Below are 6,029 nucleotides of genomic sequence, written 5' to 3'. Positions count from 1 at the left end.
CAGCTGAGTTGCGGGAAAGTCTTCACCAGAATGAATAATGTGATGGGCTCCTCAGTTTCCACAGAAAAGGCTGTGGGTGCAAACTGGAGCATCTCTCTCCGTTCCCAGCTTCCACCATCAGAGCGAGAAGATAGTATGAGGTAACTTTTATCTGTTTATTATGCTTTGATGTACATTACATTCTCTGTTTCCTGTAAATGATACTGGTCTTGGAAAGAGAGAAAATATTGCAATCCTATGGCTGGTGTTTTTCTGTGGGCAGTATAGATTGACTGAGAACAGCAGACAGTGGATTTCATTCTTGGAAAGCGAATAATGTTTCAAAGTTGGTAAGGGTCATGTACATGTGAAAAAGTAAGTTATTGCTATCTCTAATTAGTTACTTCTCATTTAGAGATAGAAATAGTTTAGACATAATTGCTGAGGATATAATTAATTAAGGTTGTCTTGCACAGTTGGGTTAAACTGTTGTGACTGAGGTTAGTACCATGCTGGTGCTCCCTGGCTTCGTCCCATCTTTAATGGATTCCAGATCTGGTGGTTTCAAGTAACAACAGCTTTTCCAGATCCCAAGACAATCATGAAATAGGCAGAGGAATTTCAAAGACAACTCCTCTAGAAAGGAAAGACTGAGTTAAATGATGATATATTCAACTGTGGGTTAGGGCCCAGACAGCCTTGGTGCTGCTGGCCGGGGCGGGCAGGTGCCCGGCAGGCTGACAGTGCTTCTCTGCACGGGATGAAGCGATGCTGAACTGTGCTGAGCTCTCCCAAGGCAACACAGTCTCGTGCAGCAGGTTGCGACATTCCCTGTGCCTTACTTACAGAAGTCCTAATTTATGCCATTAGAAACGTTCAGAACAAAGAGTTACAGCGTGGTTTGCACGTTGCCTGCACGCCACGGTGGGTCTCGGCTCATTCAGCAGCAGCAGTTTGTTCTGCTTGAAATCCTGGTGAACGGCTCCTCTCCAGAGGTATTTCTTCTGACTTAATTGCCAAGTTATAGTGAAATATGAAGTTCGTTGTTGTCTGCTGGAGTGCTGGGGATTCTGTTTTGTTGGCACATTTTTCATGATCTCGTGTCAGCAGCATAACTAGGCTATGAGATAATTTGTGTGCTTTAGATGAGCAGCTGCGTGCATCTTAGCCGGAGAGAGAAGTTAGTGTGATCAGTCCGGTGGAATTAATTAGGTAAAACAGAAAATTAACTCTAATCTTGTAGATTAAGTGATGTCAGACCATGTAAAATGTATGTAACTTTCATGCAGGTGGAAATCATAATGGTCTGAACTGGTATACACTAAGATTTTATAAAAATAAGAAAAATAATAGCTGCAAATGTGGAAAAAAAAGATGCAGCCATTTAAGGGCTGAAAAGAGAAAATTGTTGTGCCCTAATTTCCCTGTGATGCTTTGGGTCTTCTGTGTCTTTCCACTCATTTCCTGATGAAACAAATTCGAGGTTTTTAAGGAAGGACTGTGCAACCTCTGCTGCTTGTCATTGTGTCATTGCAGGTGTCCCAGGGTTATCACAGGCTTTTGGAAGCCCTTGAGTTTACTGACATTTGGCTGGCAGCAAGGATGAGGGTTAAATGATACAGGAAAAATAGAAGAGGCTATCTTGTGGTGTCTGGTAATCTTTAACCCGCCTCTCCTGCAGAAAGTGTGTGAGTTGCTTTGAGGAACGATTCTGTACCGGCTTTTGCCCTGGAGAAACTTGCCTGTATGGGAGGTAACTGATGCTTTGACAGGAGACCTGGACTCTGAGCTGTCACCCTGAGGAGACGGTGGTTAGACATTAGCTTTGGACTGACAGTCGCACATTTTTCTTAGGTAAAGACAAAACTGATAAAACTCGAGGTATTGAGTATGTTTTCAGTGTGTAATATTCGAGTGGAAGAGTCTTGTCTTAGCTGTGTTTTGGAAATCTGGGAATTACCTTGAGAAAAATATTTAGGGTTGTTTAGTACCTGTAGTCCAGAAAAGCAGCAAAAGCATGTTATTAAACCTGCTTTTATTGACCCACAGGGCATCGTTGACAGTTTACATGGTTTATGTGCTTCTGTGGAGGAGGATGAAAAATACCAGGAAAAAAAAGCCCCAGTAGCTTAATACAACAATGCAATTATCATAACTTGCAGTGTGTGATGAGGCATCGCCTTGCTAGCTCTTTCTGCTGCCTGCTCCGGGGGGTAGCACTGTGGCACATCACTGGAGGGAACGGGAGGGCTGTCATCGCATAAACGTGTCATTACCTACTTGAAAATTTACACAGGATTGTCGTGTCGTGAATGTTTTTAAACGAAGTCGGGACTGTGAGTTTTTTGTCCAACACAGTAATAAATGAACACGTGGTATCAGAGAGCATATCTCAGGAAAACAACCGTTGGAAGTTAAAGGCTCCATTCCTCAAAGTCTCGTTAGCCCATTCTCATTTGTTAGTACCTTCTTCTAAATTCAAGGAGTCTCACAGTGAAGCGCCAAGATAGAAACATCTCATGATGCAAGCAAAAGAAAATCAGTTTAATGAGTGCTGCATGTTCTAAATCCCATAATTTTATCAGGTCTCAGACTTCTAGAAATTGCTCCGAAATTGGCAGCCCAGACTTATCTTCTACCATTTTGCCATCACATGCGATTTTAGTGCTTAAGCAGCTCCAATTTTAAACTCCCAGTGATTTAAACATCTGTGTTGTGCAAAGGCTGGAGCGAGGACATGCTTTTGTAATCAAGCAGCCCAACTCAAAATTTTATGGCGTGGAGGTCACTGTGCCGTTCAGACTATGCCCCATTACACAGAAGTGCATTCCTTTGATTTTTACCAAAGAGACTGTAAATAAAACAAAAAGCATAGCTGGAAACCACGATTTCATGCCTGGATTTTTCAGCTCCTTGCTACTGCAAAGAGCAAATGAAGTCTCTGAGAGGGACACACCTTTGAAGTGAATGATGTTTGTATTAATTTTGTGGTTAGCGGAACTCATCACTAAGTTTACCAGAAAACACATGCCTATTACAATGTTACAGAAACAGGGAACTCGGTCTTCAGATCAAAAGAATAAGAATGTAGCTTCCGATTTCAGTAGTTTAATATGGGGGAGGCTCAGGGCTTGGGGGGGAGGAGGTTATTATGCTTGATATAAAAATGTAAAAGAGGTTCCATAAATGTATAAATAAAATAAATTATCAGCAATCATGCTTGGCAAACTGTAAGGCTTATTTGCATTTCCCCCTAAGGTGATGTAATGTTTTCATCACTGAAAACCTGGGTTCAAGAAAGACTTGGCTCGAAAATGGAATTCTGCTTTTGATTCAACATCAGGACCTAGCAGACAGTACTTTTCAGTCCCATTTGCTTGATCTCTGCACCTGTTCTTCAGGAATAGCACCAGTGCGTGTTGCCAGTCTTGACTGGCAATATATAGCCAGTGCAGTCGCTGTCAGTGATGCTAAAGCTTAACCAGGTTCTATTGTTAGTTCACCACCAACATGAAATAACTGAATAAATGCTATCAGAATTGCAAAATAAAAATGAATAGCTATGCCATCTGGCATCAGTGAAGCAAAAAATAAAACAGCATGCACAGGTACAATAATTGAGAATTTAATTTGGGTAATTAAATTTAATACATAGTAAAATTTTATGGTAAACATACAAAATGCTCCTAAAAAGTATAAGGGCTTATTTGCTCAACTTTTTATAGAAAAGTACTTATCGCAGATACATCTATTGGATAATTTTGAGCTGTGAGTCCTTATATAAAGTATTGACTTACATGAAAGCCCAAATGCAAGCCATTGGCAAGTGATTTCAGGTGGCGTTGGATGAGATCCAGTGGGGCAAGGGGCAAGCTTCATGCCAGATTTAAAAACAGAACTCTTGCAAATCTCAGTCGGGTATTTTTCCTTGCCAAATCAGTGATCTTTCCTTTTAATGTCCAAAAATAGATGTTACTTTCCCTTCCCTCCTCTCCCCTTCTCACCCCCTCATCTTGCTTGGTGCTTCCCTGTGTTCTCCTTTTATGTGGAATTGCCTGGTTTGTATGTGAACCCTGTTAAGCAATTGAATGCAATGGTAACGTGACAGTGAGCTAATAGGTTATGCACATGCTGTGCAACTTTTTTAAAAATCGGTAGTAAATCTTTAGAGCTGCTTAAAGTCTGTTTGCTCCCCAGGGCACAATTCTTCACTCTGATACTGTGATAATGGCGAAAATAACCCCATTCTTTCCTGATCCACCATTATTTACACAACTGACTATATGCCCCTGTGCTTGTGTCTGCCCCAGACTGAAAACTTAGCATATCATGGCTGATTTTTATTTCCTTCCTATAGGTCTGGCAGTTCTGCTTTGCACTGTCTGTAACAGGGACCAACCACTCAATCTGAGTTGCAATAAAACTCAGTATTTCTCTTAGAGAGCTGGCCTCTGGTCCAGCCCTGTGGTCAGCTGCTGCAGGTGATGCTCCTGCGGCAGGGCGGCTGCCTCAGCCCGCAGTGTGGGACCGAGGGCTTGTGGTGTTAGGCTTTGCAAGGCGCTGAGAGAAGGTAGGTTTGCTGTTAGTGGCACCCCACTACGTGTGAGTAAAGAAAACCCTTGCTTTCTGCAGCAATTAACAAGTGCCACATCTCACCTGTCAGCCCTGCTTTGTTCAGGGCACTGATAACTGTATTTTTTTAGCACTGTATGGCCGGGCAAAGCCTTCATGGCTGCTGCATTTTGCTGTGTAGCTCTGTTAATTACAAATTGAAGGCATCTGCGTATTCAGAATAACTGCAGCATTTTCTGCGGGAATGTGGGAGATATTTGGTATTGCCAACTTCAAAGAGGGGGAGAGGGAGAGAAAGAATTTAATTCTGTTTGTGTATGAGGTAATGTCAATTCCTTGCAGTCAGGAGACTGGGGTTTAATTGATATCACATGGCTAACAAATGTACTCCAAAGCCAGCCTCATTTGATTGCTTTTTAATAACTAATAACTCTCGGTGGGAGTCCAAAATATGTATGTATAAAAAAGCATGCTTGAGCTGTCTCTCCTGCCAAGATCGCTGTTAGTGAAACTAATCTGTACCTTTTGCAGTCCTGGAATTGGTACCAGCCATGGCTGGACACGTGCTCCCTCACCAGCCCCAGCCTCTTGCTCTCGGGGGGCTGTGTCGAGCCATGGCTCAATCCCCGGGGCATCCTCCCCGGCCAGCTCCGTGGGAGCGCTGCAGAGCTCAGAGGGTGATGAAGAGCCACCGAGCAGTATTTCTGTCATGAGTCGTTTTCCCCATGGGGGTCATTGCCGTCCTGAGTTGCAGGTCTCGGAGCGAAGAGTCAGCCCCCACTCACTGCCAGGCAGTGGCACGGCTGAATTTCCCCAGGCTGCTGGTGACACCGTAGCTGTGCCAGCAGAGCAGGGTCTAGGGGCCAGCAGACTTTTGCAGAGCTGACCCAGCAGTGGTCAGCCAGGGCAGGGCTGGGCAGGGCTTCTGGAAGTGGGTCGTGCCCATGGACACTGCCCTAACACTGGGTTAATGGCGTGGAGCCAGTATGGTTGAACTCTTACACTAAACTTTCAGCCTCATGTTTAGGTGTGGGCTGCAATTATTTGCTTGTCAATGCTACAGATGCAAGATGAGCAGATAGTTTTGTTTCTGGCATTGGGAAAAACAGGATAGCAGTGGATAGCTGATGCAACCCAACTTATTAATAACCCCGGTAGCTGCAAAGAGCTAAGCAATTGGATGATACGTAGGGAAATGCAGAGTCACTTGTATTTGAGCTGTATAGAGAGATGAAGGTGATGTTAAGATATCTCATTATTTTCTGGTATTGAAATCTCTCTCCTGATGGAAGCTGTGCTGGACTGGTGCCTCTGTGAGAAGAGAATCAGCCTCACAGTGGGTGCAGGTCATAGGCACTTTGTAAGATCCAGCTCCTCAGTGGCTGCAGAGACTGTTTCCAGGTGGGAGCCTGTGATGAGGTGGGTCTGGTCAGCAGTTCCACGGACGGGGTTTGGCTGAGTGCTCCCTGTTCACGGGA

The sequence above is a fragment of the Apaloderma vittatum genome, unplaced genomic scaffold (genome assembly GCF_000703405.1).
Source record: "Apaloderma vittatum isolate BGI_N311 unplaced genomic scaffold, ASM70340v1 scaffold21733, whole genome shotgun sequence".
Taxonomy (NCBI): domain Eukaryota; kingdom Metazoa; phylum Chordata; class Aves; order Trogoniformes; family Trogonidae; genus Apaloderma; species Apaloderma vittatum.
The sequence above is the reverse complement of the archived record's forward strand: the minus strand, read 5'-3'. Positions refer to the sequence as shown.